Source organism: Pseudorasbora parva, unplaced genomic scaffold, assembly GCF_024679245.1.
Source record: "Pseudorasbora parva isolate DD20220531a unplaced genomic scaffold, ASM2467924v1 scaffold_33, whole genome shotgun sequence".
NCBI lineage: Eukaryota > Metazoa > Chordata > Actinopteri > Cypriniformes > Gobionidae > Pseudorasbora > Pseudorasbora parva.
Window position 1 is genome coordinate 808,605 of NW_027125104.1, and position 27,199 is coordinate 835,803.

The 27,199-nt window shown below is 51.7% G+C and overlaps 21 non-coding genes and 1 pseudogene across 21 annotated transcripts; all 22 read left to right on the forward strand.

Annotated features, from left to right (window-relative positions):
* The first annotated feature begins 785 nt into the window (after positions 1 to 785).
* Positions 786 to 976, forward strand: LOC137066727 (U2 spliceosomal RNA). Its single transcript, XR_010902620.1, has one exon. It is a non-coding gene; the product is annotated as a U2 spliceosomal RNA (small nuclear RNA).
* Positions 977 to 1,444: 468 nt separating this feature from the next.
* Positions 1,445 to 1,608, forward strand: LOC137067222 (U1 spliceosomal RNA). Its single transcript, XR_010903032.1, has one exon. It is a non-coding gene; the product is annotated as a U1 spliceosomal RNA (small nuclear RNA).
* A 1,033-nt stretch (positions 1,609 to 2,641) lies between these two features.
* On the forward strand, positions 2,642 to 2,832 carry LOC137066728 (U2 spliceosomal RNA). The gene has a single exon (XR_010902621.1). It is a non-coding gene; the product is annotated as a U2 spliceosomal RNA (small nuclear RNA).
* Positions 2,833 to 3,300: 468 nt separating this feature from the next.
* On the forward strand, positions 3,301 to 3,464 carry LOC137067223 (U1 spliceosomal RNA). Its single transcript, XR_010903033.1, has one exon. It is a non-coding gene; the product is annotated as a U1 spliceosomal RNA (small nuclear RNA).
* Positions 3,465 to 4,498: 1,034 nt separating this feature from the next.
* LOC137066729 (U2 spliceosomal RNA) lies at positions 4,499 to 4,689 on the forward strand. The gene has a single exon (XR_010902622.1). It is a non-coding gene; the product is annotated as a U2 spliceosomal RNA (small nuclear RNA).
* A 468-nt stretch (positions 4,690 to 5,157) lies between these two features.
* On the forward strand, positions 5,158 to 5,321 carry LOC137067225 (U1 spliceosomal RNA). The gene has a single exon (XR_010903035.1). It is a non-coding gene; the product is annotated as a U1 spliceosomal RNA (small nuclear RNA).
* Positions 5,322 to 11,172: 5,851 nt separating this feature from the next.
* LOC137066915 (U2 spliceosomal RNA) lies at positions 11,173 to 11,378 on the forward strand (annotated as a pseudogene).
* Positions 11,379 to 11,846: 468 nt separating this feature from the next.
* On the forward strand, positions 11,847 to 12,010 carry LOC137067226 (U1 spliceosomal RNA). Its single transcript, XR_010903036.1, has one exon. It is a non-coding gene; the product is annotated as a U1 spliceosomal RNA (small nuclear RNA).
* A 1,033-nt stretch (positions 12,011 to 13,043) lies between these two features.
* LOC137066730 (U2 spliceosomal RNA) lies at positions 13,044 to 13,234 on the forward strand. The gene has a single exon (XR_010902623.1). It is a non-coding gene; the product is annotated as a U2 spliceosomal RNA (small nuclear RNA).
* Positions 13,235 to 13,702: 468 nt separating this feature from the next.
* On the forward strand, positions 13,703 to 13,866 carry LOC137067227 (U1 spliceosomal RNA). Its single transcript, XR_010903037.1, has one exon. It is a non-coding gene; the product is annotated as a U1 spliceosomal RNA (small nuclear RNA).
* A 1,023-nt stretch (positions 13,867 to 14,889) lies between these two features.
* On the forward strand, positions 14,890 to 15,080 carry LOC137066840 (U2 spliceosomal RNA). The gene has a single exon (XR_010902723.1). It is a non-coding gene; the product is annotated as a U2 spliceosomal RNA (small nuclear RNA).
* A 468-nt stretch (positions 15,081 to 15,548) lies between these two features.
* Positions 15,549 to 15,712, forward strand: LOC137067228 (U1 spliceosomal RNA). Its single transcript, XR_010903038.1, has one exon. It is a non-coding gene; the product is annotated as a U1 spliceosomal RNA (small nuclear RNA).
* A 1,033-nt stretch (positions 15,713 to 16,745) lies between these two features.
* LOC137066731 (U2 spliceosomal RNA) lies at positions 16,746 to 16,936 on the forward strand. Its single transcript, XR_010902624.1, has one exon. It is a non-coding gene; the product is annotated as a U2 spliceosomal RNA (small nuclear RNA).
* Positions 16,937 to 17,404: 468 nt separating this feature from the next.
* On the forward strand, positions 17,405 to 17,568 carry LOC137067229 (U1 spliceosomal RNA). The gene has a single exon (XR_010903039.1). It is a non-coding gene; the product is annotated as a U1 spliceosomal RNA (small nuclear RNA).
* A 1,028-nt stretch (positions 17,569 to 18,596) lies between these two features.
* LOC137066855 (U2 spliceosomal RNA) lies at positions 18,597 to 18,787 on the forward strand. Its single transcript, XR_010902737.1, has one exon. It is a non-coding gene; the product is annotated as a U2 spliceosomal RNA (small nuclear RNA).
* Positions 18,788 to 19,255: 468 nt separating this feature from the next.
* LOC137067230 (U1 spliceosomal RNA) lies at positions 19,256 to 19,419 on the forward strand. Its single transcript, XR_010903040.1, has one exon. It is a non-coding gene; the product is annotated as a U1 spliceosomal RNA (small nuclear RNA).
* A 1,033-nt stretch (positions 19,420 to 20,452) lies between these two features.
* On the forward strand, positions 20,453 to 20,643 carry LOC137066732 (U2 spliceosomal RNA). The gene has a single exon (XR_010902625.1). It is a non-coding gene; the product is annotated as a U2 spliceosomal RNA (small nuclear RNA).
* Positions 20,644 to 21,111: 468 nt separating this feature from the next.
* On the forward strand, positions 21,112 to 21,275 carry LOC137067231 (U1 spliceosomal RNA). The gene has a single exon (XR_010903041.1). It is a non-coding gene; the product is annotated as a U1 spliceosomal RNA (small nuclear RNA).
* A 1,028-nt stretch (positions 21,276 to 22,303) lies between these two features.
* Positions 22,304 to 22,494, forward strand: LOC137066856 (U2 spliceosomal RNA). Its single transcript, XR_010902738.1, has one exon. It is a non-coding gene; the product is annotated as a U2 spliceosomal RNA (small nuclear RNA).
* A 468-nt stretch (positions 22,495 to 22,962) lies between these two features.
* Positions 22,963 to 23,126, forward strand: LOC137067233 (U1 spliceosomal RNA). Its single transcript, XR_010903042.1, has one exon. It is a non-coding gene; the product is annotated as a U1 spliceosomal RNA (small nuclear RNA).
* A 1,034-nt stretch (positions 23,127 to 24,160) lies between these two features.
* On the forward strand, positions 24,161 to 24,351 carry LOC137066733 (U2 spliceosomal RNA). Its single transcript, XR_010902626.1, has one exon. It is a non-coding gene; the product is annotated as a U2 spliceosomal RNA (small nuclear RNA).
* Positions 24,352 to 24,819: 468 nt separating this feature from the next.
* LOC137067234 (U1 spliceosomal RNA) lies at positions 24,820 to 24,983 on the forward strand. The gene has a single exon (XR_010903043.1). It is a non-coding gene; the product is annotated as a U1 spliceosomal RNA (small nuclear RNA).
* Positions 24,984 to 27,199: the final 2,216 nt, after the last annotated feature.

The following is a 27,199-nucleotide window of genomic DNA, read 5'->3' on the forward strand; positions in this document are numbered from 1 at the left end:
GAGTTGATTGACAGCAGTGGTCCCAAAGGCAAAGTTGTTCGGATGGAGGTTTTCTGTCGTATGGTACGACTGTCTCGTGCGCGTGCTGTGAAAAAGCACGCGACATACGTTCGCCTATAGCCGCTCTCATGTTGTTGCTTTTTCATTTTAAAGCGCCACTAGGTGGCCATTCACCGCGTCCTTTCTCGCCTGACCCCAGACTGAGCCCGTGCATGGGTGTACCGGCTTGGGTGAAATTGTCTCGTTCCGTCCAAGAGCTATAGCCGTTCTAGCAGACCCCGCCTCGCCCAGCCCGTAGGTTTCGGCCTGCCGCCGCCAAGCTGAATCGAAATTCCCACTTTTTTTCCGATCTGGACGGACAGTCAGACTCCAGAGAATCTTTCTGCACTGGTTTGGGCCAGATCGGGCAAAAGACCTAGGACTAGTGTGCAAAAGTAGGTTTTTCACAAAATCCCAAATACCCGAAAATTTCGCCAGCGCAACCTTCGAATCCGAGGCATGCGTCTCGCTCGGCTCGAGCCAAGGATTCCGATGATATAAGACACTTGGTTCTGCGGCGTGCGGTTTGGGAGCTACGAGCCATTTCGTACTTTCGGTGGCTGTAGCGCCACCGCCGGGCCCATCGGGGGGCCAGCCTTGGTGATGTTGTAGAGCGAGTGGCTAGTACCATCCCTCAAAGTTTCAGGTCTCTACGACGTACGGCCTTTGCCAACCCTCCCCCCCCCTCACCGCTTCCCAGATGGGCGTCGCCTTTGCCGGCTCCCCTGCCGCTGCGTCATTGTGTCATCGCTTCTCGGCCTTTTGGCTAAGATCAAGTGTAGTATCTGTTCTTATCAGTTTAATATCTGATACGTCCCCTATCCGGGGACTGCATATTAAATTGATTTTTGGCACATGGAGCCGGAACCGGGGCTTGCTCCGTCCACTCCACGCATCGACCTGGTATTGCAGTGCCTCCAGGAACGGTGTGCTTCCCCTTTTTGGGGACTGCGAATTGTTGTGACTAATAGAAGAACCAACAACACCACTGGAATTTTGTCAGAGAATACAGAAATACGCAGGAAGCGCATACAGAATGACGATGAGGTGACCGTTGACGATGACCGTGCCACAGAGAAAGCAGCAAGCTGCGGTCATATGAGCATAGGGAAAAAAGAAGAACAAAAGCGTCGGTTGCCGGCCGGCTGACTCATCACCGTCACAGCACGTTTTTTGATGTCCCTCTTATTTGAGAGTCTTTACCAACGAGCTGATGAGTCGAATCGGGGGTTTGTGTTGGATGGATTAGGGACACCTGATTCAAATCAAGGTCAGGCACGCACGCACGCAGCAGTCAAGCAATGGAAGGTGCCCCGTCCTTCCTTTTCTTGGGGGAGGGGAAGGTCACCGTGTTTGAGGGTGGCGAAGGGGGATAGGGCGCCTCTGCCTGGAGGCCAGGCAACTCATACTTACCTGGCAGGGGAGACACCATGATCAGGAAGGTGGTTCACCCAGGGCGAGGCTCGGCCATTGCACTCCGGTTGTGCTGACCCCTGCGAATTCCCCAAATGTGGGAATCTCGACTGCATAATTTATGGTAGTGGGGGACTGCGTTCGCGCTCTCCCCTGTACACACTGGTTAAAAGCAGATAGCGTGGAGGGAAAAAGCGTGCGGTTCTTGACGCTTGTGGCGCCGCCCACTGCCCCAAAGGGTGAAGTTGCACCAGTTTTGTTATGTTTCTGTCTCTTTCTGCTGTGTCAGCCAGTGACCCGGAGAGTTCAGAGAACTGAACTGCGTCTGTTTTCATCGAGGTTGTCGAAACCTGCGACCGGTTTGCCGAATGTGGTTTTTCCCACAAACTTTGATATTCAACGGACGAGTTGATTGACAGCAGTGGTCCCAAAGGCAAAGTTGTTCGGATGGAGGTTTTCTGTCGTATGGTACGACTGTCTCGTGCGCGTGCTGTGAAAAAGCACGCGACATACGTTCGCCTATAGCCGCTCTCATGTTGTTGCTTTTTCATTTTAAAGCGCCACTAGGTGGCCATTCACCGCGTCCTTTCTCGCCTGACCCCAGACTGAGCCCGTGCATGGGTGTACCGGCTTGGGTGAAATTGTCTCGTTCCGTCCAAGAGCTATAGCCGTTCTAGCAGACCCCGCCTCGCCCAGCCCGTAGGTTTCGGCCTGCCGCCGCCAAGCTGAATCGAAATTCCCACTTTTTTTCCGATCTGGACGGACAGTCAGACTCCAGAGAATCTTTCTGCACTGGTTTGGGCCAGATCGGGCAAAAGACCTAGGACTAGTGTGCAAAAGTAGGTTTTTCACAAAATCCCAAATACCCGAAAATTTCGCCAGCGCAACCTTCGAATCCGAGGCATGCGTCTCGCTCGGCTCGAGCCAAGGATTCCGATGATATAAGACACTTGGTTCTGCGGCGTGCGGTTTGGGAGCTACGAGCCATTTCGTACTTTCGGTGGCTGTAGCGCCACCGCCGGGCCCATCGGGGGGCCAGCCTTGGTGATGTTGTAGAGCGAGTGGCTAGTACCATCCCTCAAAGTTTCAGGTCTCTACGACGTACGGCCTTTGCCAACCCTCCCCCCCCTCACCGCTTCCCAGATGGGCGTCGCCTTTGCCGGCTCCCCTGCCGCTGCGTCATTGTGTCATCGCTTCTCGGCCTTTTGGCTAAGATCAAGTGTAGTATCTGTTCTTATCAGTTTAATATCTGATACGTCCCCTATCCGGGGACTGCATATTAAATTGATTTTTGGCACATGGAGCCGGAACCGGGGCTTGCTCCGTCCACTCCACGCATCGACCTGGTATTGCAGTGCCTCCAGGAACGGTGTGCTTCCCCTTTTTGGGGACTGCGAATTGTTGTGACTAATAGAAGAACCAACAACACCACTGGAATTTTGTCAGAGAATACAGAAATACGCAGGAAGCGCATACAGAATGACGATGAGGTGACCGTTGACGATGACCGTGCCACAGAGAAAGCAGCAAGCTGCGGTCATATGAGCATAGGGAAAAAAGAAGAACAAAAGCGTCGGTTGCCGGCCGGCTGACTCATCACCGTCACAGCACGTTTTTTGATGTCCCTCTTATTTGAGAGTCTTTACCAACGAGCTGATGAGTCGAATCGGGGGTTTGTGTTGGATGGATTAGGGACACCTGATTCAAATCAAGGTCAGGCACGCACGCACGCAGCAGTCAAGCAATGGAAGGTGCCCCGTCCTTCCTTTTCTTGGGGGAGGGGAAGGTCACCGTGTTTGAGGGTGGCGAAGGGGGATAGGGCGCCTCTGCCTGGAGGCCAGGCAACTCATACTTACCTGGCAGGGGAGACACCATGATCAGGAAGGTGGTTCACCCAGGGCGAGGCTCGGCCATTGCACTCCGGTTGTGCTGACCCCTGCGAATTCCCCAAATGTGGGAATCTCGACTGCATAATTTATGGTAGTGGGGGACTGCGTTCGCGCTCTCCCCTGTACACACTGGTTAAAAGCAGATAGCGTGGAGGGAAAAAGCGTGCGGTTCTTGACGCTTGTGGCGCCGCCCACTGCCCCAAAGGGTGAAGTTGCACCAGTTTTGTTATGTTTCTGTCTCTTTCTGCTGTGTCAGCCAGTGACCCGGAGAGTTCAGAGAACTGAACTGCGTCTGTTTTCATCGAGGTTGTCGAAACCTGCGACCGGTTTGCCGAATGTGGTTTTTCCCACAAACTTTGATATTCAACGGACGAGTTGATTGACAGCAGTGGTCCCAAAGGCAAAGTTGTTCGGATGGAGGTTTTCTGTCGTATGGTACGACTGTCTCGTGCGCGTGCTGTGAAAAAGCACGCGACATACGTTCGCCTATAGCCGCTCTCATGTTGTTGCTTTTTCATTTTAAAGCGCCACTAGGTGGCCATTCACCGCGTCCTTTCTCGCCTGACCCCAGACTGAGCCCGTGCATGGGTGTACCGGCTTGGGTGAAATTGTCTCGTTCCGTCCAAGAGCTATAGCCGTTCTAGCAGACCCCGCCTCGCCCAGCCCGTAGGTTTCGGCCTGCCGCCGCCAAGCTGAATCGAAATTCCCACTTTTTTTCCGATCTGGACGGACAGTCAGACTCCAGAGAATCTTTCTGCACTGGTTTGGGCCAGATCGGGCAAAAGACCTAGGACTAGTGTGCAAAAGTAGGTTTTTCACAAAATCCCAAATACCCGAAAATTTCGCCAGCGCAACCTTCGAATCCGAGGCATGCGTCTCGCTCGGCTCGAGCCAAGGATTCCGATGATATAAGACACTTGGTTCTGCGGCGTGCGGTTTGGGAGCTACGAGCCATTTCGTACTTTCGGTGGCTGTAGCGCCACCGCCGGGCCCATCGGGGGGCCAGCCTTGGTGATGTTGTAGAGCGAGTGGCTAGTACCATCCCTCAAAGTTTCAGGTCTCTACGACGTACGGCCTTTGCCAACCCTCCCCCCCCCTCACCGCTTCCCAGATGGGCGTCGCCTTTGCCGGCTCCCCTGCCGCTGCGTCATTGTGTCATCGCTTCTCGGCCTTTTGGCTAAGATCAAGTGTAGTATCTGTTCTTATCAGTTTAATATCTGATACGTCCCCTATCCGGGGACTGCATATTAAATTGATTTTTGGCACATGGAGCCGGAACCGGGGCTTGCTCCGTCCACTCCACGCATCGACCTGGTATTGCAGTGCCTCCAGGAACGGTGTGCTTCCCCTTTTTGGGGACTGCGAATTGTTGTGACTAATAGAAGAACCAACAACACCACTGGAATTTTGTCAGAGAATACAGAAATACGCAGGAAGCGCATACAGAATGACGATGAGGTGACCGTTGACGATGACCGTGCCACAGAGAAAGCAGCAAGCTGCGGTCATATGAGCATAGGGAAAAAAGAAGAACAAAAGCGTCGGTTGCCGGCCGGCTGACTCATCACCGTCACAGCACGTTTTTTGATGTCCCTCTTATTTGAGAGTCTTTACCAACGAGCTGATGAGTCGAATCGGGGGTTTGTGTTGGATGGATTAGGGACACCTGATTCAAATCAAGGTCAGGCACGCACGCACGCAGCAGTCAAGCAATGGAAGGTGCCCCGTCCTTCCTTTTCTTGGGGGAGGGGAAGGTCACCGTGTTTGAGGGTGGCGAAGGGGGATAGGGCGCCTCTGCCTGGAGGCCAGGCAACTCATACTTACCTGGCAGGGGAGACACCATGATCAGGAAGGTGGTTCACCCAGGGCGAGGCTCGGCCATTGCACTCCGGTTGTGCTGACCCCTGCGAATTCCCCAAATGTGGGAATCTCGACTGCATAATTTATGGTAGTGGGGGACTGCGTTCGCGCTCTCCCCTGTACACACTGGTTAAAAGCAGATAGCGTGGAGGGAAAAAGCGTGCGGTTCTTGACGCTTGTGGCGCCGCCCACTGCCCCAAAGGGTGAAGTTGCACCAGTTTTGTTATGTTTCTGTCTCTTTCTGCTGTGTCAGCCAGTGACCCGGAGAGTTCAGAGAACTGAACTGCGTCTGTTTTCATCGAGGTTGTCGAAACCTGCGACCGGTTTGCCGAATGTGGTTTTTCCCACAAACTTTGATATTCAACGGACGAGTTGATTGACAGCAGTGGTCCCAAAGGCAAAGTTGTTCGGATGGAGGTTTTCTGTCGTATGGTACGACTGTCTCGTGCGCGTGCTGTGAAAAAGCACGCGACATACGTTCGCCTATAGCCGCTCTCATGTTGTTGCTTTTTCATTTTAAAGCGCCACTAGGTGGCCATTCACCGCGTCCTTTCTCGCCTGACCCCAGACTGAGCCCGTGCATGGGTGTACCGGCTTGGGTGAAATTGTCTCGTTCCGTCCAAGAGCTATAGCCGTTCTAGCAGACCCCGCCTCGCCCAGCCCGTAGGTTTCGGCCTGCCGCCGCCAAGCTGAATCGAAATTCCCACTTTTTTTCCGATCTGGACGGACAGTCAGACTCCAGAGAATCTTTCTGCACTGGTTTGGGCCAGATCGGGCAAAAGACCTAGGACTAGTGTGCAAAAGTAGGTTTTTCACAAAATCCCAAATACCCGAAAATTTCGCCAGCGCAACCTTCGAATCCGAGGCATGCGTCTCGCTCGGCTCGAGCCAAGGATTCCGATGATATAAGACACTTGGTTCTGCGGCGTGCGGTTTGGGAGCTACGAGCCATTTCGTACTTTCGGTGGCTGTAGCGCCACCGCCGGGCCCATCGGGGGGCCAGCCTTGGTGATGTTGTAGAGCGAGTGGCTAGTACCATCCCTCAAAGTTTCAGGTCTCTACGACGTACGGCCTTTGCCAACCCTCCCCCCCTCACCGCTTCCCAGATGGGCGTCGCCTTTGCCGGCTCCCCTGCCGCTGCGTCATTGTGTCATCGCTTCTCGGCCTTTTGGCTAAGATCAAGTCGTGATTTCTTTGATCTTTTGAGAAGTTATGATGGCTGGTGTAGCTGGGTACTCAGTTCCAAGGGCGGGACTGAGAAATACTCTACGTTTCCAAATGAAGACGCCGGGGGTGGAGATGATGGAAAGAGATGTGTTTGCACGGGTAGTTCTTCTGGACAAGCTGAAGTTGAAAGTGGAAGAGGTGTACTGTCTACAGACCAACAGACAAGAGAAGTGTTTTGACCTAACTTTGAACACGGTGGAATTATACAAAGAGGTGTTGGAAAAGTTTGGGAAGTGTGACAAGGTGGGCTTGATGGGGAAATTCGAGGTGATAAGTCTGGACAGACCTAACTTCAGGGTCATCACTCTTCATATGTTTAACCCATACGTCACAGATGAAGCGTTGGTGGCTTTTTTGGGAAAATATGCTGAAGTTCTCACACCTGCAAGATACATAAAGGACAATGTGGGGTTATGGACTGGGAAAAGGCAGTTCCAAGTTCTCCTAAAATCGGATGAGGATGGGTTTGAGGGGGTCATGCACCCTCCTGCTTTTTTCAACATAGGAGCGGACAAGGGATATCTTTTCTATTCAAGACAGCCTCCTTTTTGTAGAAGGTGCAGACGGTATGGCCATAGTGATGGCAGGTGTGGAGAAGAAAGATGTTGGCGGTGTTCTAAGATGGGACACACAGCAAAAGAGTGCAGTATTCCTAAGTCATGTCACAGCTGTGGCTCATTAGGACATTTGATGAAGGAATGTAAGGAAGGGCGCAAGCTGAATCGAGGAGGAAGGAGAGTGGAGGAAACAGTGGCAGAGGAGAAGAACGGGGAGGAGGTCCAACAGGAGACAATGGAGCAAGAAATAAAAGAGAAGGTGGTGTTTGAGGTGGTAAAGGAGGGAGGAAGCGAGGCAGAAGCAGAGAAAGTGGAAGATGTGATGGATGCTTTCTTAGAAGCGTTAAATGGGGAACAGTTTAAGGTCACCGAGTTGTACACAGGGGATGTGGAAGATGAGATGGAAGTGGAGAGACAAAGTGACCCGGATGGATCAAGAGGGGATGGAAGTCAGCGGATCAGGAAAGCCGAGAAGGAAAAGGCGAGACCAGGCAAGAGGGTGAGAGCCGAGACGAGGCAGAGTTTGAGTTGTTCTGAGGATTCACTATCTACCGACAGTCAAGAGGGGCTCGAGATGGACAATGCTAGACCCTTATTTCAGTTGTCACAGGGAAAGGGTGGTAGTGACAATGAAGAACCGAAGGATGATGGGGTTGGTCTCAGTGTGTCGCCCATATGCTGGTCAGATCTGGTGGGGACTGAGACTGGGACCACAGGACCACTGGGACCACTGGAGGATCGAGGGATGGAAGGGACATTAAGGACTGAATAAGTGGTGAGCAATGACGAATTGACTGTGGGGTCTATAAATGTAAGAGGTTTAAGAGACAATGTGAAGCGAAGAGCGGTTTTTTCTTTTTTGGAAAATTGCAGATGTGATATTCTTTTTTTGCAGGAGGTTCATTTGAAAAGTTCACAAGATGCAAGGAAATTTACAGAAGAATGGGGGAGGGGAGGAGCAGTATGGAGTGTGGGAGGGGTTTATTCCTCAGGAGTGGGGATCTTGTTTCGGGGTAAAGAGTTGGAAGTCAGAAGTTATTTTACGGTTTCACAAGGGAGAGTGATTGGGGCTGATGTAAGGTGGAGAGGGGGGGAATATAGATTACTCTCAGTTTATGCTCCACAAACAGTGGAAGAGAGGAAAGATATTTTTGAAATGTTGTTAACAGTCTGTGCAACAAATAAACAGATTATAATGGGAGGGGATTTTAATTTGCAGTTAGGAGACAAAGGGGATAGTAGTTTGATGGTGTTAGAAGGGGTTTTGCAGGGGCATGGGTTGGTGGATGGGGGGCAGGGAGTGAATCCAAAAGTTTGTATGTCAACGTGGAGGAACTCGAGGGGGGTGGAAAAGAGGCTAGATTATGTGTTTTTTTCAAAAGGTTTGGTTTTGGAAGGAGGGGGAGTGAAGCCTGTGTTTTTTTCTGATCATGATTTGGTTTGGTTTGTAGTTAAGGGGCAAAATGTGAAGTTTGGTAAAGGGTACTGGAGAATGAATATAGAGATTTTGAGGGAAAGGCAGTTCTGTGAAGAGTATGTATGTTTTTTCAAGGGGTTAGAGGGGTTAAAGGTCATGTATGATGATGTGGTGGGGTGGTGGGAAATGGTTAAAAATCGTTCAAAGGAGTGGATTGTTAAGTACTGTAAGAGAAGAATGAGCAATTTTAGGAGGCAAGCAGGGAAGTTGCAGAGAGATTTAGAGTTGATATTTGAAGAGTATAATGTTGGGGGCACTTTTGACTGGGATAGGGTTAACTTGCTGAAGAGACAGATAAAGGGTTTGTATGAAGATCAAGCTAAACGGTTTTTGTTGAAAAGGAGACATGAGACAAGGGAGAATGGGGAGGCGTGTAATGCTGGGTTTTTTAGGTCAGTAAGGGATCAAAAAGAGAAGCAAATAATTGTTGAGTTAAAGGATAAGGAAGGGGAGATTCTGGGGAAAACCGAAGAGATAACTGAATATGTGGGTCAGTATTTTCAACAATTTTTCAGTAAAAGAGAGATAGTAAAGGAGAAAAGTGATTTTTTTGTTAATTTCCTGTCTAGCGTAGTCCCTGATGAGGTTGGGGCTGAGTTAAATTCTCCAATAACATTGGAAGAGGTGGAAGGAGCATTGAGAAGGATGAGTAAAGGTAAGGTGCCAGGGATTGATGGCCTACCAGTTGAATTTTATGTTAGGTTTTTCAATATTTTAGGTCCTCATTTGATGGAGGTGGTGCGGGAAGTGTTAGAAAATAAAAGTATGAGTGGTTCAATGGCAACTGGAGTGATAACTCTTCTATATAAAAAAGGCGAAAGGTCGGACATAACAAATTATAGGCCGCTCACAATGCTTACAGTGGACTATAAGATTATAGCAAAGGTGTTGGCAGACAGATTGAGGAAAGCCCTTCCCCATGTGGTGCATGTTGATCAAACATGTGGAGTTGAGGGTCGCAGCATTAAGTGGAATCTTCAGCTGATCAGGGATGTTATAGCATGGGTGGAGGATAGGGAGTTACCATTGATGGTGGTTAGCTTAGATCAGGCTAAAGCCTTTGATAGGGTAAATAGATGGTTTCTGTTTAAGGTAATGGAGAGGATGGGTTGGGGTGAGGGATATATAGGGTGGATTAGAACGCTGTATACTGGGGCTAGGTGTTTGGTGCAGGTGAACGGGGCATTAGGACAGAGCTTTGATGTGTGGGAGGGAGTGAGACAGGGGTGTCCTCTCTCTCCTTTACTTTTTGTTCTCTATATGGAGCCATTGGCTCAGGCGATAAGGCGAGATGGCAGAATAAAAGGTCTGCGGGTACCAGGAGGTAAGGGGGCGGTAGTGAAACTATCGCAGTACGCAGATGATACTACACTACTGTTGGATTCAGACAAGTGTCTTGAGAGGGCATTGCATTTGTTTGAGGAGTTTTCCTTAGCATCTGGGGCTAGTCTAAATATTTCAAAATCAGCTGTTAAGTTTTTTGGGAAGTTTAGGCAAAGACGGAATGGAATTGGGGGGTTGCAGGTGTGTGAGGGGCCTTTAAAAATTTTGGGTATAAGATTTCAGAATGAAGGCTCAGCTACTCTGAATTGGGAAGAGCGCATTGTTTCGGTGCAGAAGAGGCTAGCAAGGTGGAAAGGGCGAAGATTGACATTGTGGGGGAAAGTTTTGGTACTGAAGATAGAGGTGTTGTCAGTGTTTCAGTACTTGGCTGTCATTTATCCTTTGCCGGCTAGTATGAGGAAGTCAGTAATAAGGTTAATATTTACGTTTGTCTGGGGAGGAAGATATGAATATGTAAAAAGAACTGAAATGTTTAATTCGATTAAGGAAGGAGGGCGGGATGTACCTCATGTTCCTTTAAAGCTTGATTGTTTTTTTGTGTCTTCAATCTTGGCCCAGTTAGCGGGGACTGCTGAGCATCCGTCTTGGTTTTTTCTTAGGTTATTTTTTTCTTATCAAGCAAGGCACGTGATGAGGTGGTCCAATGAGGGTCCAAGGTCGGAAACGCAGCCGTGGCATTATAGGCATGCAGTTAAATGGATGAGTAAATATCCTGAGAGTAAGGAGATAACAGTGTGTTTGGACCAGAGGATGTTGTATGGAAAGGTAAGGGAGAGGGTGTCTAGTGTAGTTCGGGTGGGGGTCTCAAGGGAGGTGTGGTTGAATATTCAACCCAAAAATCTTGATAATGACTTAAAAGATCTTAATTGGTTGTGTTTTTTGAGGCGTTTGCCCGTAAAAGAGATCATGTATAGGCACGGTATAGCAAAAGATGGAAAGTGCCCAAGGGAGGGGTGTTGGGAAGAAGAGACAATAAAACATACTTTTTGGGAGTGTGGGTTTGCACAGAGGGTGTGGGGGAGGGGAAAGAGGGTGTTAGGGGTGATCTCAGGAAATTTTAAGGTGTCGGGGGAGAATGTAATCGGTGGAATAAGAAGTAAGAAGGGGGAAGGGAAAGTGGCTTATATGCTGTGGTTAATAATAAGTTTGGTCAAAAAAGGACTTTGGGAGGAAAGACAGGGAATATGTAGGGGGAAAGGGAAAAGGTCAGAAGAAGGGGTAATACGGGGAGTGGAGTATGAAGTAAGGGCAAGGATTAGGTGGGATATACAAAGATGGGGGAAACATGCAGCTAAAGAGAGGTGGAAAGGGTTGTTTGGGTTATATGATGACGAATGGAAAGAGAATGAGATGAGATAATATGTGTATGTAATTTTGAGTTGTATGTGAATAAAAAAAAAAAAAAAAAAAAAAAAAAAATCTGTTCTTATCAGTTTAATATCTGATACGTCCCCTATCCGGGGACTGCATATTAAATTGATTTTTGGCACATGGAGCCGGAACCGGGGCTTGCTCCGTCCACTCCACGCATCGACCTGGTATTGCAGTGCCTCCAGGAACGGTGTGCTTCCCCTTTTTGGGGACTGCGAATTGTTGTGACTAATAGAAGAACCAACAACACCACTGGAATTTTGTCAGAGAATACAGAAATACGCAGGAAGCGCATACAGAATGACGATGAGGTGACCGTTGACGATGACCGTGCCACAGAGAAAGCAGCAAGCTGCGGTCATATGAGCATAGGGAAAAAAGAAGAACAAAAGCGTCGGTTGCCGGCCGGCTGACTCATCACCGTCACAGCACGTTTTTTGATGTCCCTCTTATTTGAGAGTCTTTACCAACGAGCTGATGAGTCGAATCGGGGGTTTGTGTTGGATGGATTAGGGACACCTGATTCAAATCAAGGTCAGGCACGCACGAACGCAGCAGTCAAGCAATGGAAGGTGCCCCGTCCTTCCTTTTCTTGGGGGAGGGGAAGGTCACCGTGTTTGAGGGTGGCGAAGGGGGATAGGGCGCCTCTGCCTGGAGGCCAGGCAACTCATACTTACCTGGCAGGGGAGACACCATGATCAGGAAGGTGGTTCACCCAGGGCGAGGCTCGGCCATTGCACTCCGGTTGTGCTGACCCCTGCGAATTCCCCAAATGTGGGAATCTCGACTGCATAATTTATGGTAGTGGGGGACTGCGTTCGCGCTCTCCCCTGTACACACTGGTTAAAAGCAGATAGCGTGGAGGGAAAAAGCGTGCGGTTCTTGATGCTTGTGGCGCCGCCCACTGCCCCAAAGGGTGAAGTTGCACCAGTTTTGTTATGTTTCTGTCTCTTTCTGCTGTGTCAGCCAGTGACCCGGAGAGTTCAGAGAACTGAACTGCGTCTGTTTTCATCGAGGTTGTCGAAACCTGCGACCGGTTTGCCGAATGTGGTTTTTCCCACAAACTTTGATATTCAACGGACGAGTTGATTGACAGCAGTGGTCCCAAAGGCAAAGTTGTTCGGATGGAGGTTTTCTGTCGTATGGTACGACTGTCTCGTGCGCGTGCTGTGAAAAAGCACGCGACATACGTTCGCCTATAGCCGCTCTCATGTTGTTGCTTTTTCATTTTAAAGCGCCACTAGGTGGCCATTCACCGCGTCCTTTCTCGCCTGACCCCAGACTGAGCCCGTGCATGGGTGTACCGGCTTGGGTGAAATTGTCTCGTTCCGTCCAAGAGCTATAGCCGTTCTAGCAGACCCCGCCTCGCCCAGCCCGTAGGTTTCGGCCTGCCGCCGCCAAGCTGAATCGAAATTCCCACTTTTTTTCCGATCTGGACGGACAGTCAGACTCCAGAGAATCTTTCTGCACTGGTTTGGGCCAGATCGGGCAAAAGACCTAGGACTAGTGTGCAAAAGTAGGTTTTTCACAAAATCCCAAATACCCGAAAATTTCGCCAGCGCAACCTTCGAATCCGAGGCATGCGTCTCGCTCGGCTCGAGCCAAGGATTCCGATGATATAAGACACTTGGTTCTGCGGCGTGCGGTTTGGGAGCTACGAGCCATTTCGTACTTTCGGTGGCTGTAGCGCCACCGCCGGGCCCATCGGGGGGCCAGCCTTGGTGATGTTGTAGAGCGAGTGGCTAGTACCATCCCTCAAAGTTTCAGGTCTCTACGACGTACGGCCTTTGCCAACCCTCCCCCCCCTCACCGCTTCCCAGATGGGCGTCGCCTTTGCCGGCTCCCCTGCCGCTGCGTCATTGTGTCATCGCTTCTCGGCCTTTTGGCTAAGATCAAGTGTAGTATCTGTTCTTATCAGTTTAATATCTGATACGTCCCCTATCCGGGGACTGCATATTAAATTGATTTTTGGCACATGGAGCCGGAACCGGGGCTTGCTCCGTCCACTCCACGCATCGACCTGGTATTGCAGTGCCTCCAGGAACGGTGTGCTTCCCCTTTTTGGGGACTGCGAATTGTTGTGACTAATAGAAGAACCAACAACACCACTGGAATTTTGTCAGAGAATACAGAAATACGCAGGAAGCGCATACAGAATGACGATGAGGTGACCATTGACGATGACCGTGCCACAGAGAAAGCAGCAAGCTGCGGTCATATGAGCATAGGGAAAAAAGAAGAACAAAAGCGTCGGTTGCCGGCCGGCTGACTCATCACCGTCACAGCACGTTTTTTGATGTCCCTCTTATTTGAGAGTCTTTACCAACGAGCTGATGAGTCGAATCAGGGGTTTGTGTTGGATGGATTAGGGACACCTGATTCAAATCAAGGTCAGGCACGCACGCACGCAGCAGTCAAGCAATGGAAGGTGCCCCGTCCTTCCTTTTCTTGGGGGAGGGGAAGGTCACCGTGTTTGAGGATGGCGAAGGGGGATAGGGCGCCTCTGCCTGGAGGCCAGGCAACTCATACTTACCTGGCAGGGGAGACACCATGATCAGGAAGGTGGTTCACCCAGGGCGAGGCTCGGCCATTGCACTCCGGTTGTGCTGACCCCTGCGAATTCCCCAAATGTGGGAATCTCGACTGCATAATTTATGGTAGTGGGGGACTGCGTTCGCGCTCTCCCCTGTACACACTGGTTAAAAGCAGATAGCGTGGAGGGAAAAAGCGTGCGGTTCTTGACGCTTGTGGCGCCGCCCACTGCCCCAAAGGGTGAAGTTGCACCAGTTTTGTTATGTTTCTGTCTCTTTCTGCTGTGTCAGCCAGTGACCCGGAGAGTTCAGAGAACTGAACTGCGTCTGTTTTCATCGAGGTTGTCGAAACCTGCGACCGGTTTGCCGAATGTGGTTTTTCCCACAAACTTTGATATTCAACGGACGAGTTGATTGACAGCAGTGGTCCCAAAGGCAAAGTTGTTCGGATGGAGGTTTTCTGTCGTATGGTACGACTGTCTCGTGCGCGTGCTGTGAAAAAGCACGCGACATACGTTCGCCTATAGCCGCTCTCATGTTGTTGCTTTTTCATTTTAAAGCGCCACTAGGTGGCCATTCACCGCGTCCTTTCTCGCCTGACCCCAGACTGAGGGTGTACCGGCTTGGGTGAAATTGTCTCGTTCCGTCCAAGAGCTATAGCCGTTCTAGCAGACCCCGCCTCGCCCAGCCCGTAGGTTTCGGCCTGCCGCCGCCAAGCTGAATCGAAATTCCCACTTTTTTTCCGATCTGGACGGACAGTCAGACTCCAGAGAATCTTTCTGCACTGGTTTGGGCCAGATCGGGCAAAAGACCTAGGACTAGTGTGCAAAAGTAGGTTTTTCACAAAATCCCAAATACCCGAAAATTTCGCCAGCGCAACCTTCGAATCCGAGGCATGCGTCTCGCTCGGCTCGAGCCAAGGATTCCGATGATATAAGACACTTGGTTCTGCGGCGTGCGGTTTGGGAGCTACGAGCCATTTCGTACTTTCGGTGGCTGTAGCGCCACCGCCGGGCCCATCGGGGGGCCAGCCTTGGTGATGTTGTAGAGCGAGTGGCTAGTACCATCCCTCAAAGTTTCAGGTCTCTACGACGTACGGCCTTTGCCAACCCTCCCCCCCCTCACCGCTTCCCAGATGGGCGTCGCCTTTGCCGGCTCCCCTGCCGCTGCGTCATTGTGTCATCGCTTCTCGGCCTTTTGGCTAAGATCAAGTGTAGTATCTGTTCTTATCAGTGTAATATCTGATACGTCCCCTATCCGGGGACTGCATATTAAATTGATTTGTGGCACATGGAGCCGGACCCGGGGCTTGCTCCGTCCACTCCACGCATCGACCTGGTATTGCAGTGCCTCCAGGAACGGTGTGCTTCCCCTTTTTGGGGACTGCGAATTGTTGTGACTAATAGAAGAACCAACAACACCACTGGAATTTTGTCAGAGAATACAGAAATACGCAGGAAGCGCATACAGAATGACGATGAGGTGACCGTTGACGATGACCGTGCCACAGAGAAAGCAGCAAGCTGCGGTCATATGAGCATAGGGAAAAAAGAAGAACAAAAGCGTCGGTTGCCGGCCGGCTGACTCATCACCGTCACAGCACGTTTTTTGATGTCCCTCTTATTTGAGAGTCTTTACCAACGAGCTGATGAGTCGAATCGGGGGTTTGTGTTGGATGGATTAGGGACACCTGATTCAAATCAAGGTCAGGCACGCACGCACGCAGCAGTCAAGCAATGGAAGGTGCCCCGTCCTTCCTTTTCTTGGGGGAGGGGAAGGTCACCGTGTTTGAGGATGGCGAAGGGGGATAGGGCGCCTCTGCCTGGAGGCCAGGCAACTCATACTTACCTGGCAGGGGAGACACCATGATCAGGAAGGTGGTTCACCCAGGGCGAGGCTCGGCCATTGCACTCCGGTTGTGCTGACCCCTGCGAATTCCCCAAATGTGGGAATCTCGACTGCATAATTTATGGTAGTGGGGGACTGCGTTCGCGCTCTCCCCTGTACACACTGGTTAAAAGCAGATAGCGTGGAGGGAAAAAGCGTGCGGTTCTTGACGCTTGTGGTGCCGCCCACTGCCCCAAAGGGTGAAGTTGCACCAGTTTTGTTATGTTTCTGTCTCTTTCTGCTGTGTCAGCCAGTGACCCGGAGAGTTCAGAGAACTGAACTGCGTCTGTTTTCATCGAGGTTGTCGAAACCTGCGACCGGTTTGCCGAATGTGGTTTTTCCCACAAACTTTGATATTCAACGGACGAGTTGATTGACAGCAGTGGTCCCAAAGGCAAAGTTGTTCGGATGGAGGTTTTCTGTCGTATGGTACGACTGTCTCGTGCGCGTGCTGTGAAAAAGCACGCGACATACGTTCGCCTATAGCCGCTCTCATGTTGTTGCTTTTTCATTTTAAAGCGCCACTAGGTGGCCATTCACCGCGTCCTTTCTCGCCTGACCCCAGACTGAGCCCGTGCACGGGTGTACCGGCTTGGGTGAAATTGTCTCGTTCCGTCCAAGAGCTATAGCCGTTCTAGCAGACCCCGCCTCGCCCAGCCCGTAGGTTTCGGCCTGCCGCCGCCAAGCTGAATCGAAATTCCCACTTTTTTTCCGATCTGGACGGACAGTCAGACTCCAGAGAATCTTTCTGCACTGGTTTGGGCCAGATCGGGCAAAAGACCTAGGACTAGTGTGCAAAAGTAGGTTTTTCACAAAATCAGAAATACCCGAAAATTTCGCCAGCGCAACCTTCGAATCCGAGGCATGCGTCTCGCTCGGCTCGAGCCAAGGATTCCGATGATATAAGACACTTGGTTCTGCGGCGTGCGGTTTGGGAGCTACGAGCCATTTCGTACTTTCGGTGGCTGTAGCGCCACCGCCGGGCCCATCGGGGGGCCAGCCTTGGTGATGTTGTAGAGCGAGTGGCTAGTACCATCCCTCAAAGTTTCAGGTCTCTACGACGTACGGCCTTTGCCAACCCTCCCCCCCCTCACCGCTTCCCAGATGGGCGTCGCCTTTGCCGGCTCCCCTGCCGCTGCGTCATTGTGTCATCGCTTCTCGGCCTTTTGGCTAAGATCAAGTGTAGTATCTGTTCTTATCAGTTTAATATCTGATACGTCCCCTATCCGGGGACTGCATATTAAATTGATTTTTGGCACATGGAGCCGGAACCGGGGCTTGCTCCGTCCACTCCACGCATCGACCTGGTATTGCAGTGCCTCCAGGAACGGTGTGCTTCCCCTTTTTGGGGACTGCGAATTGTTGTGACTAATAGAAGAACCAACAACACCACTGGAATTTTGTCAGAGAATACAGAAATACGCAGGAAGCGCATACAGAATGATGATGAGGTGACCGTTGACGATGACCGTGCCACAGAGAAAGCAGCAAGCTGCGGTCATATGAGCATAGGGAAAAAAGAAGAACAAAAGCGTCGGTTGCCGGCCGGCTGACTCATCACCGTCACAGCACGTTTTTTGATGTCCCTCTTATTTGAGAGTCTTTACCAACGAGCTGATGAGTCCAATCGGGGGTTTGTGTTGGATGGATTAGGGACACCTGATTCAAATCAAGGTCAGGCACGCACGCACGCAGCAGTCAAGCAATGGAAGGTGCCCCGTCCTTCCTTTTCTTGGGGGAGGGGAAGGTCACCGTGTTTGAGGATGGCGAAGGGGGATAGGGCGCCTCTGCCTGGAGGCCAGGCAACTCATACTTACCTGGCAGGGGAGACACCATGATCAGGAAGGTGGTTCACCCAGGGCGAGGCTCGGCCATTGCACTCCGGTTGTGCTGACCCCTGCGAATTCCCCAAATGTGGGAATCTCGACTGCATAATTTATGGTAGTGGGGGACTGCGTTCGCGCTCTCCCCTGTACACACTGGTTAAAAGCAGATAGCGTGGAGGGAAAAAGCGTGCGGTTCTTGACGCTTGTGGCGCCGCCCACTGCCCCAAAGGGTGAAGTTGCACCAGTTTTGTTATGTTTCTGTCTCTTTCTGCTGTGTCAGCCAGTGACCCGGAGAGTTCAGAGAACTGAACTGCGTCTGTTTTCATCGAGGTTGTCGAAACCTGCGACCGGTTTGCCGAATGTGGTTTTTCCCACAAACTTTGATATTCAACGGACGAGTTGATTGACAGCAGTGGTCCCAAAGGCAAAGTTGTTCGGATGGAGGTTTTCTGTCGTATGGTACGACTGTCTCGTGCGCGTGCTGTGAAAAAGCACGCGACATACGTTCGCCTATAGCCGCTCTCATGTTGTTGCTTTTTCATTTTAAAGCGCCACTAGGTGGCCATTCACCGCGTCCTTTCTCGCCTGACCCCAGACTGAGCCCGTGCACGGGTGTACCGGCTTGGGTGAAATTGTCTCGTTCCGTCCAAGAGCTATAGCCGTTCTAGCAGACCCCGCCTCGCCCAGCCCGTAGGTTTCGGCCTGCCGCCGCCAAGCCGAAATTCCCACTTTTTTTCCGATCTGGACGGACAGTCAGACTCCAGAGAATCTTTCTGCACTGGTTTGGGCCAGATCGGGCAAAAGACCTAGGACTAGTGTGCAAAAGTAGGTTTTTCACAAAATCCCAAATACCCGAAAATTTCGCCAGCGCAACCTTCGAATCCGAGGCATGCGTCTCGCTCGGCTCGAGCCAAGGATTCCGATGATATAAGACACTTGGTTCTGCGGCGTGCGGTTTGGGAGCTACGAGCCATTTCGTACTTTCGGTGGCTGTAGCGCCACCGCCGGGCCCATCGGGGGGCCAGCCTTGGTGATGTTGTAGAGCGAGTGGCTAGTGCCATCCCTCAAAGTTTCAGGTCTCTACGACGTACGGCCTTTGCCAACCCTCCCCCCCCTCACCGCTTCCCAGATGGGCGTCGCCTTTGCCGGCTCCCCTGCCGCTGCGTCATTGTGTCATCGCTTCTCGGCCTTTTGGCTAAGATCAAGTGTAGTATCTGTTCTTATCAGTGTAATATCTGATACGTCCCCTATCCGGGGGCTGCATATTAAATTGATTTGTGGCACATGGAGCCGGACCCGGGGCTTGCTCCGTCCACTCCACGCATCGACCTGGTATTGCAGTGCCTCCAGGAACGGTGTGCTTCCCCTTTTTGGGGACTGCGAATTGTTGTGACTAATAGAAGAACCAACAACACCACTGGAATTTTGTCAGAGAATACAGAAATACGCAGGAAGCGCATACAGAATGACGATGAGGTGACCGTTGACGATGACCGTGCCACAGAGAAAGCAGCAAGCTGCGGTCATATGAGCATAGGGAAAAAAGAAGAACAAAAGCGTCGGTTGCCGGCCGGCTGACTCATCACCGTCACAGCACGTTTTTTGATGTCCCTCTTATTTGAGAGTCTTTACCAACGAGCTGATGAGTCGAATCGGGGGTTTGTGTTGGATGGATTAGGGACACCTGATTCAAATCAAGGTCAGGCACGCACGCACGCAGCAGTCAAGCAATGGAAGGTGCCCCGTCCTTCCTTTTCTTGGGGGAGGGGAAGGTCACCGTGTTTGAGGATGGCGAAGGGGGATAGGGCGCCTCTGCCTGGAGGCCAGGCAACTCATACTTACCTGGCAGGGGAGACACCATGATCAGGAAGGTGGTTCACCCAGGGCGAGGCTCGGCCATTGCACTCCGGTTGTGCTGACCCCTGCGAATTCCCCAAATGTGGGAATCTCGACTGCATAATTTATGGTAGTGGGGGACTGCGTTCGCGCTCTCCCCTGTACACACTGGTTAAAAGCAGATAGCGTGGAGGGAAAAAGCGTGCGGTTCTTGACGCTTGTGGTGCCGCCCACTGCCCCAAAGGGTGAAGTTGCACCAGTTTTGTTATGTTTCTGTCTCTTTCTGCTGTGTCAGCCAGTGACCCGGAGAGTTCAGAGAACTGAACTGCGTCTGTTTTCATCGAGGTTGTCGAAACCTGCGACCGGTTTGCCGAATGTGGTTTTTCCCACAAACTTTGATATTCAACGGACGAGTTGATTGACAGCAGTGGTCCCAAAGGCAAAGTTGTTCGGATGGAGGTTTTCTGTCGTATGGTACGACTGTCTCGTGCGCGTGCTGTGAAAAAGCACGCGACATACGTTCGCCTATAGCCGCTCTCATGTTGTTGCTTTTTCATTTTAAAGCGCCACTAGGTGGCCATTCACCGCGTCCTTTCTCGCCTGACCCCAGACTGAGCCCGTGCACGGGTGTACCGGCTTGGGTGAAATTGTCTCGTTCCGTCCAAGAGCTATAGCCGTTCTAGCAGACCCCGCCTCGCCCAGCCCGTATGTTTCGGCCTGCCGCCGCCAAGCTGAATCGAAATTCCCACTTTTTTTCCGATCTGGACGGACAGTCAGACTCCAGAGAATCTTTCTGCACTGGTTTGGGCCAGATCGGGCAAAAGACCTAGGACTAGTGTGCAAAAGTAGGTTTTTCACAAAATCAGAAATACCCGAAAATTTCGCCAGCGCAACCTTCGAATCCGAGGCATGCGTCTCGCTCGGCTCGAGCCAAGGATTCCGATGATATAAGACACTTGGTTCTGCGGCGTGCGGTTTGGGAGCTACGAGCCATTTCGTACTTTCGGTGGCTGTAGCGCCACCGCCGGGCCCATCGGGGGGCCAGCCTTGGTGATGTTGTAGAGCGAGTGGCTAGTACCATCCCTCAAAGTTTCAGGTCTCTACGACGTACGGCCTTTGCCAACCCTCCCCCCCCTCACCGCTTCCCAGATGGGCGTCGCCTTTGCCGGCTCCCCTGCCGCTGCGTCATTGTGTCATCGCTTCTCGGCCTTTTGGCTAAGATCAAGTGTAGTATCTGTTCTTATCAGTTTAATATCTGATACGTCCCCTATCCGGGGACTGCATATTAAATTGATTTTTGGCACATGGAGCCGGAACCGGGGCTTGCTCCGTCCACTCCACGCATCGACCTGGTATTGCAGTGCCTCCAGGAACGGTGTGCTTCCCCTTTTTGGGGACTGCGAATTGTTGTGACTAATAGAAGAACCAACAACACCACTGGAATTTTGTCAGAGAATACAGAAATACGCAGGAAGCGCATACAGAATGATGATGAGGTGACCGTTGACGATGACCGTGCCACAGAGAAAGCAGCAAGCTGCGGTCATATGAGCATAGGGAAAAAAGAAGAACAAAAGCGTCGGTTGCCGGCCGGCTGACTCATCACCGTCACAGCACGTTTTTTGATGTCCCTCTTATTTGAGAGTCTTTACCAACGAGCTGATGAGTCCAATCGGGGGTTTGTGTTGGATGGATTAGGGACACCTGATTCAAATCAAGGTCAGGCACGCACGCACGCAGCAGTCAAGCAATGGAAGGTGCCCCGTCCTTCCTTTTCTTGGGGGAGGGGAAGGTCACCGTGTTTGAGGATGGCGAAGGGGGATAGGGCGCCTCTGCCTGGAGGCCAGGCAACTCATACTTACCTGGCAGGGGAGACACCATGATCAGGAAGGTGGTTCACCCAGGGCGAGGCTCGGCCATTGCACTCCGGTTGTGCTGACCCCTGCGAATTCCCCAAATGTGGGAATCTCGACTGCATAATTTATGGTAGTGGGGGACTGCGTTCGCGCTCTCCCCTGTACACACTGGTTAAAAGCAGATAGCGTGGAGGGAAAAAGCGTGCGGTTCTTGACGCTTGTGGCGCCGCCCACTGCCCCAAAGGGTGAAGTTGCACCAGTTTTGTTATGTTTCTGTCTCTTTCTGCTGTGTCAGCCAGTGACCCGGAGAGTTCAGAGAACTGAACTGCGTCTGTTTTCATCGAGGTTGTCGAAACCTGCGACCGGTTTGCCGAATGTGGTTTTTCCCACAAACTTTGATATTCAACGGACGAGTTGATTGACAGCAGTGGTCCCAAAGGCAAAGTTGTTCGGATGGAGGTTTTCTGTCGTATGGTACGACTGTCTCGTGCGCGTGCTGTGAAAAAGCACGCGACATACGTTCGCCTATAGCCGCTCTCATGTTGTTGCTTTTTCATTTTAAAGCGCCACTAGGTGGCCATTCACCGCGTCCTTTCTCGCCTGACCCCAGACTGAGCCCGTGCACGGGTGTACCGGCTTGGGTGAAATTGTCTCGTTCCGTCCAAGAGCTATAGCCGTTCTAGCAGACCCCGCCTCGCCCAGCCCGTAGGTTTCGGCCTGCCGCCGCCAAGCCGAAATTCCCACTTTTTTTCCGATCTGGACGGACAGTCAGACTCCAGAGAATCTTTCTGCACTGGTTTGGGCCAGATCGGGCAAAAGACCTAGGACTAGTGTGCAAAAGTAGGTTTTTCACAAAATCCCAAATACCCGAAAATTTCGCCAGCGCAACCTTCGAATCCGAGGCATGCGTCTCGCTCGGCTCGAGCCAAGGATTCCGATGATATAAGACACTTGGTTCTGCGGCGTGCGGTTTGGGAGCTACGAGCCATTTCGTACTTTCGGTGGCTGTAGCGCCACCGCCGGGCCCATCGGGGGGCCAGCCTTGGTGATGTTGTAGAGCGAGTGGCTAGTGCCATCCCTCAAAGTTTCAGGTCTCTACGACGTACGGCCTTTGCCAACCCTCCCCCCCCTCACCGCTTCCCAGATGGGCGTCGCCTTTGCCGGCTCCCCTGCCGCTGCGTCATTGTGTCATCGCTTCTCGGCCTTTTGGCTAAGATCAAGTGTAGTATCTGTTCTTATCAGTGTAATATCTGATACGTCCCCTATCCGGGGGCTGCATATTAAATTGATTTGTGGCACATGGAGCCGGACCCGGGGCTTGCTCCGTCCACTCCACGCATCGACCTGGTATTGCAGTGCCTCCAGGAACGGTGTGCTTCCCCTTTTTGGGGACTGCGAATTGTTGTGACTAATAGAAGAACCAACAACACCACTGGAATTTTGTCAGAGAATACAGAAATACGCAGGAAGCGCATACAGAATGACGATGAGGTGACCGTTGACGATGACCGTGCCACAGAGAAAGCAGCAAGCTGCGGTCATATGAGCATAGGGAAAAAAGAAGAACAAAAGCGTCGGTTGCCGGCCGGCTGACTCATCACCGTCACAGCACGTTTTTTGATGTCCCTCTTATTTGAGAGTCTTTACCAACGAGCTGATGAGTCGAATCGGGGGTTTGTGTTGGATGGATTAGGGACACCTGATTCAAATCAAGGTCAGGCACGCACGCACGCAGCAGTCAAGCAATGGAAGGTGCCCCGTCCTTCCTTTTCTTGGGGGAGGGGAAGGTCACCGTGTTTGAGGATGGCGAAGGGGGATAGGGCGCCTCTGCCTGGAGGCCAGGCAACTCATACTTACCTGGCAGGGGAGACACCATGATCAGGAAGGTGGTTCACCCAGGGCGAGGCTCGGCCATTGCACTCCGGTTGTGCTGACCCCTGCGAATTCCCCAAATGTGGGAATCTCGACTGCATAATTTATGGTAGTGGGGGACTGCGTTCGCGCTCTCCCCTGTACACACTGGTTAAAAGCAGATAGCGTGGAGGGAAAAAGCGTGCGGTTCTTGACGCTTGTGGTGCCGCCCACTGCCCCAAAGGGTGAAGTTGCACCAGTTTTGTTATGTTTCTGTCTCTTTCTGCTGTGTCAGCCAGTGACCCGGAGAGTTCAGAGAACTGAACTGCGTCTGTTTTCATCGAGGTTGTCGAAACCTGCGACCGGTTTGCCGAATGTGGTTTTTCCCACAAACTTTGATATTCAACGGACGAGTTGATTGACAGCAGTGGTCCCAAAGGCAAAGTTGTTCGGATGGAGGTTTTCTGTCGTATGGTACGACTGTCTCGTGCGCGTGCTGTGAAAAAGCACGCGACATACGTTCGCCTATAGCCGCTCTCATGTTGTTGCTTTTTCATTTTAAAGCGCCACTAGGTGGCCATTCACCGCGTCCTTTCTCGCCTGACCCCAGACTGAGCCCGTGCATGGGTGTACCGGCTTGGGTGAAATTGTCTCGTTCCGTCCAAGAGCTATAGCCGTTCTAGCAGACCCCGCCTCGCCCAGCCCGTAGGTTTCGGCCTGCCGCCGCCAAGCTGAATCGAAATTCCCACTTTTTTTCCGATCTGGACGGACAGTCAGACTCCAGAGAATCTTTCTGCACTGGTTTGGGCCAGATCGGGCAAAAGACCTAGGACTAGTGTGCAAAAGTAGGTTTTTCACAAAATCCCAAATACCCGAAAATTTCGCCAGCGCAACCTTCGAATCCGAGGCATGCGTCTCGCTCGGCTCGAGCCAAGGATTCCGATGATATAAGACACTTGGTTCTGCGGCGTGCGGTTTGGGAGCTACGAGCCATTTCGTACTTTCGGTGGCTGTAGCGCCACCGCCGGGCCCATCGGGGGGCCAGCCTTGGTGATGTTGTAGAGCGAGTGGCTAGTACCATCCCTCAAAGTTTCAGGTCTCTACGACGTACGGCCTTTGCCAACCCTCCCCCCCCCTCACCGCTTCCCAGATGGGCGTCGCCTTTGCCGGCTCCCCTGCCGCTGCGTCATTGTGTCATCGCTTCTCGGCCTTTTGGCTAAGATCAAGTGTAGTATCTGTTCTTATCAGTTTAATATCTGATACGTCCCCTATCCGGGGACTGCATATTAAATTGATTTTTGGCACATGGAGCCGGAACCGGGGCTTGCTCCGTCCACTCCACGCATCGACCTGGTATTGCAGTGCCTCCAGGAACGGTGTGCTTCCCCTTTTTGGGGACTGCGAATTGTTGTGACTAATAGAAGAACCAACAACACCACTGGAATTTTGTCAGAGAATACAGAAATACGCAGGAAGCGCATACAGAATGACGATGAGGTGACCGTTGACGATGACCGTGCCACAGAGAAAGCAGCAAGCTGCGGTCATATGAGCATAGGGAAAAAAGAAGAACAAAAGCGTCGGTTGCCGGCCGGCTGACTCATCACCGTCACAGCACGTTTTTTGATGTCCCTCTTATTTGAGAGTCTTTACCAACGAGCTGATGAGTCGAATCGGGGGTTTGTGTTGGATGGATTAGGGACACCTGATTCAAATCAAGGTCAGGCACGCACGCACGCAGCAGTCAAGCAATGGAAGGTGCCCCGTCCTTCCTTTTCTTGGGGGAGGGGAAGGTCACCGTGTTTGAGGGTGGCGAAGGGGGATAGGGCGCCTCTGCCTGGAGGCCAGGCAACTCATACTTACCTGGCAGGGGAGACACCATGATCAGGAAGGTGGTTCACCCAGGGCGAGGCTCGGCCATTGCACTCCGGTTGTGCTGACCCCTGCGAATTCCCCAAATGTGGGAATCTCGACTGCATAATTTATGGTAGTGGGGGACTGCGTTCGCGCTCTCCCCTGTACACACTGGTTAAAAGCAGATAGCGTGGAGGGAAAAAGCGTGCGGTTCTTGACGCTTGTGGCGCCGCCCACTGCCCCAAAGGGTGAAGTTGCACCAGTTTTGTTATGTTTCTGTCTCTTTCTGCTGTGTCAGCCAGTGACCCGGAGAGTTCAGAGAACTGAACTGCGTCTGTTTTCATCGAGGTTGTCGAAACCTGCGACCGGTTTGCCGAATGTGGTTTTTCCCACAAACTTTGATATTCAACGGACGAGTTGATTGACAGCAGTGGTCCCAAAGGCAAAGTTGTTCGGATGGAGGTTTTCTGTCGTATGGTACGACTGTCTCGTGCGCGTGCTGTGAAAAAGCACGCGACATACGTTCGCCTATAGCCGCTCTCATGTTGTTGCTTTTTCATTTTAAAGCGCCACTAGGTGGCCATTCACCGCGTCCTTTCTCGCCTGACCCCAGACTGAGCCCGTGCATGGGTGTACCGGCTTGGGTGAAATTGTCTCGTTCCGTCCAAGAGCTATAGCCGTTCTAGCAGACCCCGCCTCGCCCAGCCCGTAGGTTTCGGCCTGCCGCCGCCAAGCTGAATCGAAATTCCCACTTTTTTTCCGATCTGGACGGACAGTCAGACTCCAGAGAATCTTTCTGCACTGGTTTGGGCCAGATCGGGCAAAAGACCTAGGACTAGTGTGCAAAAGTAGGTTTTTCACAAAATCCCAAATACCCGAAAATTTCGCCAGCGCAACCTTCGAATCCGAGGCATGCGTCTCGCTCGGCTCGAGCCAAGGATTCCGATGATATAAGACACTTGGTTCTGCGGCGTGCGGTTTGGGAGCTACGAGCCATTTCGTACTTTCGGTGGCTGTAGCGCCACCGCCGGGCCCATCGGGGGGCCAGCCTTGGTGATGTTGTAGAGCGAGTGGCTAGTACCATCCCTCAAAGTTTCAGGTCTCTACGACGTACGGCCTTTGCCAACCCTCCCCCCCTCACCGCTTCCCAGATGGGCGTCGCCTTTGCCGGCTCCCCTGCCGCTGCGTCATTGTGTCATCGCTTCTCGGCCTTTTGGCTAAGATCAAGTCGTGATTTCTTTGATCTTTTGAGAAGTTATGATGGCTGGTGTAGCTGGGTACTCAGTTCCAAGGGCGGGACTGAGAAATACTCTACGTTTCCAAATGAAGACGCCGGGGGTGGAGATGATGGAAAGAGATGTGTTTGCACGGGTAGTTCTTCTGGACAAGCTGAAGTTGAAAGTGGAAGAGGTGTACTGTCTACAGACCAACAGACAAGAGAAGTGTTTTGACCTAACTTTGAACACGGTGGAATTATACAAAGAGGTGTTGGAAAAGTTTGGGAAGTGTGACAAGGTGGGCTTGATGGGGAAATTCGAGGTGATAAGTCTGGACAGACCTAACTTCAGGGTCATCACTCTTCATATGTTTAACCCATACGTCACAGATGAAGCGTTGGTGGCTTTTTTGGGAAAATATGCTGAAGTTCTCACACCTGCAAGATACATAAAGGACAATGTGGGGTTATGGACTGGGAAAAGGCAGTTCCAAGTTCTCCTAAAATCGGATGAGGATGGGTTTGAGGGGGTCATGCACCCTCCTGCTTTTTTCAACATAGGAGCGGACAAGGGATATCTTTTCTATTCAAGACAGCCTCCTTTTTGTAGAAGGTGCAGACGGTATGGCCATAGTGATGGCAGGTGTGGAGAAGAAAGATGTTGGCGGTGTTCTAAGATGGGACACACAGCAAAAGAGTGCAGTATTCCTAAGTCATGTCACAGCTGTGGCTCATTAGGACATTTGATGAAGGAATGTAAGGAAGGGCGCAAGCTGAATCGAGGAGGAAGGAGAGTGGAGGAAACAGTGGCAGAGGAGAAGAACGGGGAGGAGGTCCAACAGGAGACAATGGAGCAAGAAATAAAAGAGAAGGTGGTGTTTGAGGTGGTAAAGGAGGGAGGAAGCGAGGCAGAAGCAGAGAAAGTGGAAGATGTGATGGATGCTTTCTTAGAAGCGTTAAATGGGGAACAGTTTAAGGTCACCGAGTTGTACACAGGGGATGTGGAAGATGAGATGGAAGTGGAGAGACAAAGTGACCCGGATGGATCAAGAGGGGATGGAAGTCAGCGGATCAGGAAAGCCGAGAAGGAAAAGGCGAGACCAGGCAAGAGGGTGAGAGCCGAGACGAGGCAGAGTTTGAGTTGTTCTGAGGATTCACTATCTAC